Source organism: Lolium rigidum, chromosome 7 (genome assembly GCF_022539505.1).
Source record: "Lolium rigidum isolate FL_2022 chromosome 7, APGP_CSIRO_Lrig_0.1, whole genome shotgun sequence".
Taxonomy (NCBI): domain Eukaryota; kingdom Viridiplantae; phylum Streptophyta; class Magnoliopsida; order Poales; family Poaceae; genus Lolium; species Lolium rigidum.
In genome coordinates this window covers 25,674,133-25,687,609 of record NC_061514.1, presented here as the reverse complement: position 1 = coordinate 25,687,609, position 13,477 = coordinate 25,674,133, and positions in this window count along the sequence as shown.

The following is a 13,477-nucleotide window of genomic DNA, read 5'->3' as shown; positions in this document are numbered from 1 at the left end:
CATTTTTTCTGCCATGAACACCTGCCGCGAGATTACTTTCTGAGCTCTATTTTTATGGCCTTCCCTTCTGAATCATCGAGACCGCTCCGTTAGAGTTAGGATCAACGTAAGGCGGTGGTGCAGGTGCTGCCGCTATTCTGAGCTGATGTCGATTGTCGTCCGTAATCGCGGGAGGAGGTGGCAAGTGAATCTCACTCCTGGGTTCTCGAGGATTTCTCTCGTGCTGCTCGAGCATTAGCATGCCCCTGCCCACCTTAGCATTGCCTGGAAATTGCGACAATCTTTCTACAGATGTCCTGACTGTCTTTTTCCGTTGCTGTCGAGGAAAAAGTGCATCTGACACGGCTCGTTCATCATCTCTTCGGGAGACACGAAAGGCCTCTGGAACCTTGGCCCACTATTTTGCCTATTGTTTCGAGAATCATCTCTATTGTCGCCTCGTTGCTCATTGCTTCTCTGGTAATCATCTCTGTTGTTTCCTCCGGTGTTTGCTCGGAAGCCAGCCAAGATTTGTCCTGGAGCGTCATAGCTCGAGTACTGTCGCGGAAATCGTCGCCTTGGTTGATAATTTCGACCGCGGTCTTCCTCTGGCGACCTATGCCGTTTGTTGTGAACAGCATCTTCTTCATCTGCCCATCTGTTTGCTATTTCCATTAGTGCAGATACTGTCTTTGGATTGGTCCTCCCCAGGTCCTCGACAAAATCTCCACGCCTGATCCCTGCGATAAACACATCTATTGCTCTCTCGTCAGATATATTTTCTGCCGAGTTTTTGATGATATTCCACCTTTGGATATATTTTCTCATTGGCTCGTCTGGCTTTTGTCGGCACGCTCTCAACTCCTCTAATGACGCAGGTTTCTTGCATGTGGACCGGAAGTTCTTGACGAACACGTCCTCAAAGCTTTCCCAGCTGTCGATAGATACTGGAGGGAGTTTCTTTATCCAAGATCGTGCGGCTCCACTCAAATGCACTTGGATGCTTTGCATAGCTGTTGCTCTGGTTCCTCCTGTGAGCTTCACCGTCTCGAGATAATCAACTAGCCAATCCTCTGGATCTTGGAGGCCGTCGAATTTCTTGAAGTTATCGGGTAACTTGAATCCTGAAGGGACTCTAGTTTTTCGAACTCTCCTTGTGAAGCATGGCAAACCACACATATCCTCGTCGTTTAGCTCTGGGGACTGTCGATGTTCCCTTCTGCTTTGTCGTGCTCTATCAACCCTTGCTTGTGCTGTCGTGTCCCTTGCTCCACTTGGTCCTTCGGGAGCTGCTGCTGTTGCTGCCGCAGGTCGTGGACTATTTTGCCTTGCTGTTCCTTCGGGAGGTGTTGATACAAACGCCGTCCCCATGGCTCCAACTCCTGCCATTGCCATATTATATAATGCCTCCCTTGGATCTCCTGGGGGTGGCCTGGATGCAAGGATGAAAGCTTGTGTCGCCATATACCCAGCTTCTGGTGTCTTGGGGATGATGTTCCCTCTCGTGTCTATCGACATAAAAGACATGTCGAGGTTTTGAACCAGGTGCTCTCTTTCTCCTTCAGGTACGTTTTGCAACCTTGATCTTGCTCTGTTCCGAGCTTCCATGTGGCTATCACCCGAAGTTCTAGAATGTCGACTCAGCTCTGCCCTTCGCCTACTTGATGCAGAGGCTGCCTCCTTTGTTCTGTTTAACTCAGCTGTCTGTTTTTCCAATTCCCTTGCAGCTCGTGCAAGCCTATATTGATATGCTTGTAATTCTTCTGGCGTGGCTGTGGTGGCCATTGGTTCTGAACCATCCATAGCTCTTGCGGCTCTATCCCATGCTGCTTGCGGAAGTTGGACTCTATCTCGCGGCTGTGGCCCGATATATTTATTGCCTAGGCCTCGCCGCAAATCAGAGGGATCGACGTATGGATTTCCCAAATCGTCGAAAGCCTCGGATGTTTCCTCCTGGTCACGGCTTGGCTCTCCGATGACATAAATCTGATGATACTTTGTATTCAGATCTATGTTAGGTTTGGTGACACCATCATTAAGATTGGTGAAGACCTTCCCCACTGTAGTAGATTTGTCGATGAAGTTGTAGCTGTCGACACTGCTTGAGCCATCGCTTATATAGGAGTCCGCAGATGACTCAAACGACATGTCGCTGAAGATCTTGGCGAGTTTTTCTCTTGCCCTGGTGCTGATGAAGCGTGATGACGAAGTTTCTTCCTCTCCTGATTCGGTTGACGATGTATAGCTTGAAAAATCGGAATCGACCGCCGACGATCCCGACGAAATCGGAATTTCGACACGATACGATCCCTCTTTCTCGACGCGAAAGTGAAATCTTCCGAACGTCATCTGCATAGGCTCCTCCAGATACGCATATGCATCCAAACGGGAGGGCGGGTGAGGAACAAAATCAACAAGACCAGTTGCGATCTGTTTACCTCGATCCATCGCGTTGCTTGCGGTTGATGAAGTCGACGATCTTGAACGTGCCATCGAGATCGGATCCTTGACGCCTCTAATTCCCACAGACGGCGCCAATTGACAAGGTATTAACTTGTCAATGCCTACGGGTTATAGACTAGGGTTTAGTTGGAAGTAGAGGGCAAGTAGATCTCGAAGGTTTCAGCCGAAAAGTACTCGACGATTATGAAACTAGGGTTTGAGAAACAATGATTCGATACTTTCTTCGTCCCTCGACTCCCCCTTATATAGGAGGCGGAGCCGAGGGATTCGTATTGTACAAGTTACAGAGTCCGGGAAGGTTTCTAACTCATCCCGCAAGATTACAAATAATGCTTCCTATTATAACTCTAGCTTTCCTTAACAATATCTTGGGTTTCCGAATCTTCTTATTCTTCGGGTAGTGGGCCTTCAGTAAACCCCGGGTACTATCTTCGGCAGGCCCATTGGGGATGCCTATGTCAGTGGATATCATTATTTCGTAACCTTCGTAATCTTCATTGTGAATTAAGTAAATATATGTATTTACTATATGCAAACATGAAGTCTGGGAATACTTGATGAGCTCAAGAAGTTTTAGAAATAAGGTGGATATTAATTAACAAGAGAACTAAGTCGCAACCATTGGATCAAAGTGATTAAATACTCCAGTTATATTTATGTATTGGGAACTTGTGAAAAGTTGTTTCGCAAATTATGATACTAAAGTATATCAATATGTTGGTATAACCGATGAATTGCATGCTTTAGTATATCTCTTAGCATGTTGCCAATACTACATAGAATAGACGATTAGAATACGTCTATAGATTTTTTTTAATATTAAAGAGGGGATTAATGATGATCATCATATCTTTAAATTTATGTTTTACTAAATACAGTAGGATTCAAGAATTTATTATGAGGCGATGTGAAATAATATTCTTGATTCACTTGTCTTGAGTAAAGACATACCTACGAACTACAAAGAAAACGATGGTAAACCCAAGTACAAGATATGTAGTCATGGAATCCTAAAATTGAATTAGAATGAAAGATTGCTAAGTATTATGATACTTGATCCTGTAAAAAGTATTACTTAATCTTCCTGTAAGAATAAATAAAAATTCAATATAGAAACTAAAGGATTGATTTGTCATAAAACATGTTTTGACCAAATTCAAGGAGTTGGCTACATTAGGGGTGGGGGGGGGGGGGGCATATAGAATGAACTAGGACCATCAGGTGGACTAATGTACTAAGCATCCAGAACCACACGATCAGGAAATCAGTGGCCCCCTGCTGCTATGCTATTTCAGCAACTGAACGTGATGTGTTATGGGTTTCACAAAACTTTGGGCTATGGTTGAACGCATTTGCGAAACAAATTATCATGAAAAACTAATTATGTTTTGAAAATCTTGTTTCAAAAATACATGATGGTTCAAACAACCTCCGTACAAAATTAGCTATAGTTTTGTTGGTTTCATTAAATTTTCTGGAAAAAATTAAGTATATTCCAAATAATATTTTGGGAATTTTTTAGTATTTCCCAAAATTGCATTAGTGTGCACAGATTTCACATAGGTGACTTTCATAATTCTTATCAGGCATGTGTTTTGTACAAGTTTCGCATATATTATATTCAGGATTCTTATTACGCATTTGTTTACACAATTTAGCATAAGTTTCATTCAAGTTTTAAAACATGAAATGTTCAAATTTCCCAAAATGTGTTCAACACTGATATTGTTTCGAAGGTCTCGTCAAGATGAAAAAGATGGTGAAAATCTCTCCTGAATCAGACACTGGGTTCCAATATTTTATTTATGAGGATCTTTTTGAATGCCTCAAGTAAATAATGGGAAAGAGGGAGTGTACTACGGGCTGATTTTTAGTAAGGCTCGGGTGGTATCTCATAAACAACTGAAGGTTTCAATCTAGATCGGTGGTAGAAAATTGGACGGTCATGGAATACCTTAGTGCATTAGTACACTTGATGCCCCTAGTCCATACTATATACCCCCTACATTAGGGCTCGTTTGGCTATTCGGGTCAAATTTCCCCAGGTAAATATTCCCGGCCCAGAATAAGTAGAAACATGAGCAAACCCCCAGAATTATTTTCCCGATCTCCGGACTAGGGGCAAAATTTCCCTGGGAAAAGGCCGGGATCCCGCCGGGATTCCTGTAACCAAACGAGCCCTTAATGTAGCAATGCTTATGTCATAGGGATTTAACTAGAAAATTGTTCAATTACAAGAATTGATGAAATGCTGAAGAAAAGTTGTATATGTACAATAAGAAAGTTTTGGAAATCATATGAACGCTAGTATATCGTAGATGGAATTCTCAATTTGATAAATGATCAAGACATTTTGGAATTAACCAAAATAAATACAAGACCTGCATTTACATAAAATTGAGTGGGAGCTAAATTAGATAGTTTTTTCTTAAAACTTATATGTGAGGACATATTTTGAGTGAGAGCTATATGTTAAAACTCCATCATATATGTGATGACACATTTTGAGTGGGAGCTTAAAGAAAATGTTTTTAATAAGTGAATGACAGGGAAATTCTTTTGTACACCCACAATTTCCGTCATCGTTCATTTATTTCTCGAGATTCATGCCCACCATGGTAGGTGGAAAGATTTCTTTCTCTATCATATTTTTATCCGAATCTTAAAGCACAATGGACGGCGACGAAAACACCCACACCTATGCGTGGGTGTACAAATCCACTTACGAATGACATATTGTAAGCATAAAGGTACCATAATAAATGAAGTTGAAAAGTATTAAAAGATCAAATGTGTTTAATAATCATTAAGTTAGAACTTCCGCCTAATGAGATTCTGAAGACGTTCAGAAGGAATGAGATTCTGAAGAAAGTTCAGGATAGAACAAGCAAAGAATAAGTTTCTAGCTTGTGCATAAATGACATGAGCATAATGATGTTCACGGTATTGCAAGCAATCGTTAAATGAAAGAAAAGAGATGTTCTACATCACCTATGTATTTGTCATAGAATTCTGACATCAAAGCTATGTTATGTCAATGACATAATATGATCCAAGTTCTTAAGAAAGAAGAGCATGGTTCCAAGTATTTTCTGAATGCTGAACAAAAGTTAAGGTGATTATCATATGTCTAGTGAGAATTGAGAATAAGAATATAAATATGCAAAAGATAGTAAACTTGAAACCGTAACGATGTTACGCTAGTACAAGTTTGAAGTACTATTTTAGAAGATTGGAAATCTTTCATTAATGGAAATCTAAATAAAGAATGGTCAAGCATTGGATGCATAGCCATCGAGATCTACGTTGATTGTTTTGGTTAAGAACGTTCGACTTTCGCCTAAGTGTGTTTGTTAGTATACATGATAAAGTATATGAAAGCCTACTTTGGCTAAACGAAATGTTGTGGGATACACAAGAAGAAAGTCTCACTAAGGGCCAAACCATAATCATAAAATTATCACTTTGATAAAATAATATCAAATAAGGTGACATTACATAAAATTATCGGATAGATAATACCCCTTTTTTTTTTACGCGTGGTCATTGATCTCACAGTTGATGGATAGAGAATGTCCCTTAGCTAAGTATTGCAAACATAGAAGAGCATTGTGACCCGTTGATATGAGTCCCTGCCATGCCAAAAAAAAGAATGCCAAATCGAAAATGTAATAATGTTACACAACTTCAAGTATCACACTACACTCGCCGTAATGACCCTTGTACAACCCTTGCTAAGCATATGGATTTTTTTTAAAACACTAGTTCATGCATCCGATGCTCCCGAGCATCCCAGGAAATCCACTCGCTGCATTTTGTGTCAGAATCCGTTTGGTGCTCTTAAATAGTTTGGCCCAAACAATGCCATGACGGCCCGATAGAACATGTAGACACTCTCGAAGCATGCGGACTCCGACATGCGCATACAGTCGTCTTATGCATCTGGAGGAGCTCCATACGCTAAACACCGCAGATCAGCCGTGCACTTCTGAACTGATGAGAAGCCCACAATCCGGTGAGTCTTTCTTGCACATGAAGTAGGTCTCATACTCCGTGACGCCAAAAAACAAGCCGCATGAGCGACTCCTTGTTCATCATGATCACCGCCAGAAATCCTTAGTGGTATGTGTTGCGTCGTTCGCAAAGTAATCGGAGTCGAGCAACACTACACCGACAAGCTGATGTCAGGCCTTGTTCTTCGTCTTCCTAACCCTCCATCCACCACGCAGAGGGTCGACGACTATCTGCTATCGAAGGCGAAGGAGGTTGGTCAAGATCAGCAACTGATATTGTTTGTTTGCGATTGCTTCGACTTCCTCTTTCTCCAACATCTGCATCACCGTCTCATCGGTGATGTCCATTGCAGCAAAACGTTGAACATCTTATGGACGGAGCGAACAAACGACGCTACCATCCGCCGTGTTGTGCCGGTGAGTTGGGGTGGTTGGTAAGGGGCGACACAGAAGGACCTACCGACTGTGTGTGGTAGCGGCGGCTGGAGAGGCAGCACCATATGCTCCCTTCACATGACGGTGGAACTAGCGGCACCATCAGCTGTTCCGATCGAACACGGCGTGAGATGGTACGGATTATGGGTGGGCGTGTGAGAGGCAAGCACGGGGAGACGACAACAATGATAGCGGCAATAGCGAACTAGCAAGGTGGGAAGCTAATCGGGAGGCACGAAGAGGGTGGGGAATAACCACGTGTAATTTCCAGGAGGGACTCGCGGGAGAAATCCTACGTGGACTACAACATCATCACTTTTAACACGGCCCTCGCATAGGAACGGTGTAGGCTTGCCAGCTATTCTACTAGACTCTAACAATATACCGGCCACTTTTGGGGGCGCCGGTGAGACCTCATTTTTAGCCTCGTATCCTGATAGAGTTGACGCGGTTAAATTAGACACGCCGGTAAAGATGGTCTAACAGGCCGAAAACACAAGAGAAGAAACAAATAGACTTTGGGCCTCTTAAGTCCGTGGAAAGTGGAAACACAACATCCGTCGGCTCCCCTTCACCCATCATGTCGACCGCCGCAGCGTTGGACAAGGGACCGATGGCGCGGCGGTTCTTGAACATCGTGACGAAGAAATTCGGCGGCGGCAGCGGATCCATGTACTCGGTGAGACGCATCGATCCCAACGAACACCTGTTCTACCCATCTGCAGCGGAAGCACAGGCGGCGGCGGCGCGACCAGTGCCATGGCTGGAGAGGATCCAAGTGTTGCCTTCGCCCAAGGTCAAGCTCCAGGCTTACCGCTCCGACGACATGCGGCTCGACTTCCTGCCATTCTACGGCTGCAGCGATGGAGGCGAGAGCAGGATACTCTGCACCGACCCAGCTGGCAGCACTGTCATCTGCAACGCCGGCGACGGCTCCATCGAGCCCGTGACCCGCCTCACCGAACCCAAGGGTTCCAGCCCCGTATACTTCTCGGTATCCCTCGGCAAAAAAGCCTACGACATCGACTGCAAGCGCGCCGACGCCCTCTACGTGTTCGACAGGTTGCCGGCGAGCTACAGCCCGTGCAACTTCGAGGCACTCATCTACAAGGCCAAGTGCTGGCAGTGGCACCAGCTCCCGCCACCGCCATACGTCAACGACCCCGATCATGACTTCGGCGCCATCCAGTCATACGCGCTTCTGGACGGCGGCACCACCGTCTGCATCTCCTCCGCCCCCGTCGGCACCTACTGCTTCGACACGGCTACTCGCGAGTGGACCAAGGCCGGCCGCTGGACCATGCCATTTGACGGCCGCGCCGAGCACGTCCCCGAGCTCGACAATCTCTGGTTCGGCCTCACCGTCCACCGCTTGCGCGCGCTGAGCCTCGGCAGGAAGGCTCCCAGGCTGCTGCATGAGTGGCAAGACCTCGACCCGCCGGACGGCTGGGTGCAGACCAAGGGCAGCCTGGTGTACCTGGGAGACGGCAGGTTCTGCATAACCAGGATCTTCGACATCCAGGACACCAGGGTCGTAGTGGTCGGCGGCGTGGAGGTGATGCACGGAGGACCATGTGAGCTCCGGATGATCAAGCACAAGTCATTTATCAGCGATGAGATCCAGTGTGTCCTCTAAGATAGATCGAAGATAGCACGAGTGGTAATGTCAATTGACATTTTGATACTCCTTAATTCATCTATCATCACCACCAACCAAAAATACTCTGTTTTAGATTTCACCATTGCAGAAATTCACGTGTTATTCAGCATAATGACTGTTACATAGAGATGCATCTGCATTGCCCTTTTCCTTTTTTTTTTTCATCTACAAGGCCCGATATGAACAAACAATTAGTAGCCGACATACATATCAGATAGTTTGGAATTCATTACTTGCAAATGATCGTTTAAACATTAATTGATATACTAAAACAACTTAAGTAGACGCCAACACATATGAACATATATAAGTGCCATAAAATAATTTGTGGATGAATGCATTTTTGGATTGACTTAGAAACGTGATGATTAAGTTTGCTGATGTTCAGGAAATACATCACACAAATTTTTGAACAAAGTCGCCTTGATCTAGTGCTTATCAAGTGCATATGTGGTTTCCTTTTCCATTAAACTCATGTATCCTTACAAATGTTAGCAAGGGTCGACAAGAGACTTGTCTTGTAATGCTCTTTTGATGCAATATATTGAGGTAGAGATTCAGGATTTTTTTTAGGGCAGTGTTGAGGATCCTTCGGAGGCTCCAAGCACTGGAACCTCCGGGTTCCCCGCCATCAGATCCTTTTATATCTACGGTTGGAAATTGGATGTTGACTATTCTTCGGGACCGAGCCCACCCTCCCATGTGCTCGGTGTTTTTCCGCAGAAAAAGGGAAAGTACGACTTCGAGCACCCTGCTTGCCTCCCCGTCGTGGAACAAAGCAGAAGTCGCCGGCGACGCTCATCGCAGTAGTTCTCCGGCGAAAAAAGCTCCGCTGATTCGTAGCGTGAACCCCTCCTCCCCCCAAAAAATTGTCCCAAAAAAGCTTCATAAGAAAGGAGTTTCGTGTTGCCTCCTCTCCTCCGAGAACCACGGCCGTTGCCGGAGAAGACACCCGCGGTAGCATGACACCGTCGCTCACTTGCAGCTCTGGCAGCAGCCATTTGCAGCTCCCGCGCTCACAGGTTGCAGCGCCGCCCCTCGCTGCGTGGAGCTCTGCCGCTAGGCGCTTGCAGCACCACCGCCCGCTGCCCAGAGCTCCGCCACCAGGCGCTTGCAGCACCGCCGCCTGTAGCTCCGCAGCTAGGCAATTGCAGCAACGCCGCCCGCTCCTTGTAGCTCCGTTAGCAGACTATTGCAGTACTAGCGCCGGTAGTTGCAGCTCCGCCGGTGTACGATTGCAGCTCCACCGGCAGGCGATTGCAGCTGCCCCAGCAAAAGATTGTAGCACCGCTGTCCGTAGGTTGCAGCTCCGTCGGCAGACAAATGCAGCTCTGCGGCAGGCGCTTGCAGCAGCACCACTCGCCACTTGTATCTCTGCAGCGAACTCGCCGGCAGATGCTAGATACTGGCGCCAGATCCGTGGAGACCGCGCCGCCATGGATATCCAACGAGGTCGGGGTGGTCGCGGGGACCTGGCGAGGTCAGCGTGCGGGGCAGTTGCCGGAATCAGGCAAGGTCACGGTGGTGAGGGGCTCCGGCGAGGCCGCGGAGATGTGGGGAGCTGGCGCCTTGCAAGATCTAGCAAGGGATTGGTGGGGATTCGTGGAGCGGTGCAGCACGAGCTGCCATGGTGAGGAGGAGAAAAAGGACTGGAATAAGAGGAAGAGAGAGTCTGAGCTAGAAGGAAAGGAAAGGATGGAGGAAGATGGCGTTCGGTGCCTCGCGATGCAGATCTGACGGACGGGCGTCCGGAGGTTGCTAGCTCTCAATCCTCCGACGGAAACGAAGCCTTTTCCTTTTTTAATGAAAAACTATCCAATTATCTGAAAAAACTTATATTTTCACGTTTTCTGCCAATTTTCATGAGCTATAGCATAATTTTTTTTGTTCCTGGACGATTTGCAACAACCGTGACCACCGATACATAGTTTGAGAGGCTACCCGAAAACTCGTGTTGTTCATGTATTCTGCTTCCATTTTTCGTGAGCTATAGCTCAAAGTTTTAAGTTTCTGGGACGATTTCTAGCGACGATGGGCACCGATACATGGTTAGACGGGTATCGCCAAAACTTGCCTTTTTCATGTTTTCTGTCTTTTTTCGTGGGCTATAGCTCACAATTTTTGGTTTCAGGGACAATTTCCTGCGACAGTGATCACCGATAAATGGTTTGAGGGGCATCACCAAAACTCACGTTCTTCATGTTTTCTGCCCATTTTCGTGGGCTATAGCGCACAATTTTCTGTTTCGGGGACAATTTTCTGCGACCATGACCACCGATACATGGTTTGAGGGGCATCACTAAAATTCGCAATTTTCATTTTTCCTGCCATTTTCGTGAGCTATAGCACATAGTTTTCGGTTCCCGGGACAATTTATAGAGATCATGACCACCGATACAGAGGCTTCACGAAAACTTGTGTTATTCATGTTTTCTGCCTCCATTTTCGTGGGCTATAGCTCACAGTATTAAATTCCCGGGGCGCCTTCTAATTTTTCATGTTTTCTGCACATTTTCATGCGCTATAGCGCACATTTTTCGGTTCAAGAGACGATTTTCGGCAACCGGGACCATCGATACATGGTTTGAGAAGCTTCACGAAAACTCGTGTTGTTTATGTTTTCTGCCCATTTTCGTGGGCTATAGCTCACGGTAATCACTTCCCAGGACGATATCTAGTGATGGTGACCACCGATAAATGGTTTGAAGGCGTCACCAAAACTCGACGTTTTCATGTCTTTAGCCCATTTTCGTGGGATATATTGCGCAATTTTTGGTTCCCGGGACAATTTCAGGCGACCGCGACCACTGATACATGGTTTGAGAGGCATTTGCCAACACTCGCCTTTTCATGTTTTCTTCCCATTTTTGTGCGCTATAGCGCACAGTGTTTTGTTCCCGAGGATATTTCTAGCGATCGTGACCACTGAAACATGGTTTTAGTGGTGTCGCCAAAACACATATTTTTCATGTTTTCTTCCCATTTTCATCGGCTATAGCAGACAATTTTCGGTTCCTAGGATGATTTCTAGCAACCTTGACCACTGATACATTGTTTGAGAGGCTTCATGAAAACTCTTATTGCTCATATTTGCTGCCTCCATTTTCGTGGGCCTCACAGTTTTCAGTTCAAGGGATGATTTCCAGCGATGGTGATCACCGATACATGGTTTGAGAGGCTTCACGAAAACTCGTGTTGTTCATATTTTTGCCTCCATTTTGTGCTTTGTGCCCTTTTTGTGGGCTATATAGCTCATGATTTTAAGTTCTCAGGACGATTTGCAGTGATGGTGACCACCGATACATTGTTAGATGTGTGTCACTGATACGTCGCAAACGTATCTATAATTTTTGATGCTACATACTTGTTTTACACCAATTCTACTATGTTTTACTGCATTTTTATACATTTTCTGGCACTAACCTATTGACAAGATGCCACAATACCAGTTCTCTATTTTCTGCTGTTTTTCGTCTCAGAATAGTTGTACAGGACATATTCTCGGAATTGGACGAAACAAAAACTAAAGTGCCTATTTTACCGTAACGAAGACGAAGTACGAAAGGGGGTCGAAGAGGTGTAGCAGGGCGGCCAGACCACACCTAGGTGCTGCCTGGCCTAGCCCGCGCCTAGGGGTGGTGTGGGCCACCCCGGCACCCCACCGACCTAAATCATCCTCCTATTTATACATCTTCTCGGGAAAACCCTGGATACTCGAGCCTCCATCCATGAAAAGTTTCGTCGCGGCCAACATCTCAGAATCCATCTCGGGAGGATTCTGAAGCTCTTCCCGGCACCCTGCCGGAGGGGGAGATCATCACCAGAGGCTTGTACATCGGCATGCCCACCTCCGAAGTGATGCATGAGTAGTTCATCCATGGACGATGGGTCCATAGCACTAGCAAGATGGTTGTCTTCTCTAATTTGTGCTTCATGTTTAGATCTTGTGAGCTTCCTATCATTATCAAGATCATCTTTATGTAATGCTACATGTTGTGTTTGCTAGGATCCGATGAATATTGAATACTATGGTTGAGATTGATGTCATATTTTATTTGTGATCTTGCATCCTCTCCGTTGCTAGTAGATGCTTTGGCCAAGTAGATGCTTGACTCAAAGAGGGAGTATTTATGCTCGATAGTGGGTTCATGCCTCTAGTTTTCTGGAAGAGTGACAATAACTTCTAAGATTGTAGATGTGCTGTTGCTACTAGGGAGAAAACAACAATATTTTATCCAAGGGTAATTCTATTGTTTACTTTATACACATTGCTTAATGTGATTATCCGTTGCTTGCAACTTAATACTGAAAGGGGTGCGGATGCTAACCGAGAGGTGGATTATTAGTTATAGATGCAGTTGGATTACGATCGGTGTATCATGTTGTAATACCCAAGCGAATTCCATAGAAGTCGTCTTATTATGTACGATATTTATTCTGTCAATTGCCCAGCTGTAATTTGTTCACCCAACATGCTGTTTATCTTTATGGAGAGACACCACTAGTGAACTGTGGACCCCAGTCCTTTTGCTTTATACTGATAAATCCAACCACTACAATCATGTTCTGTTTACTTTCTGCAAGCTCTGTTCTCTTTAATTAATGCAAACATCTCTTTCCACTCGATACATTTAATCCTTCGTGTTCATCAAAACCGGTGAGATTGACAACATCATTGTGAGTTGGGGCAAAGTATTGTGATTGTGTTGTGTGCAGGTTCCACGTTGTTGCTGACGCTGGTAGTGCGCCCTGCCAATACTCAGCCAACAACACCTTCAGAAGTCACGCCTTTCTCCTACTGGTCGATTAAACTTTGGTTTCTTACTGAGGGAAAACTTGCTGCTGTGCTCATCACACCTTCCTCTTGGGGTTTCCCAACTGCTTCCACCTAGATTGTCTAGCACCGTACCTAGAGCACCATCAAGAT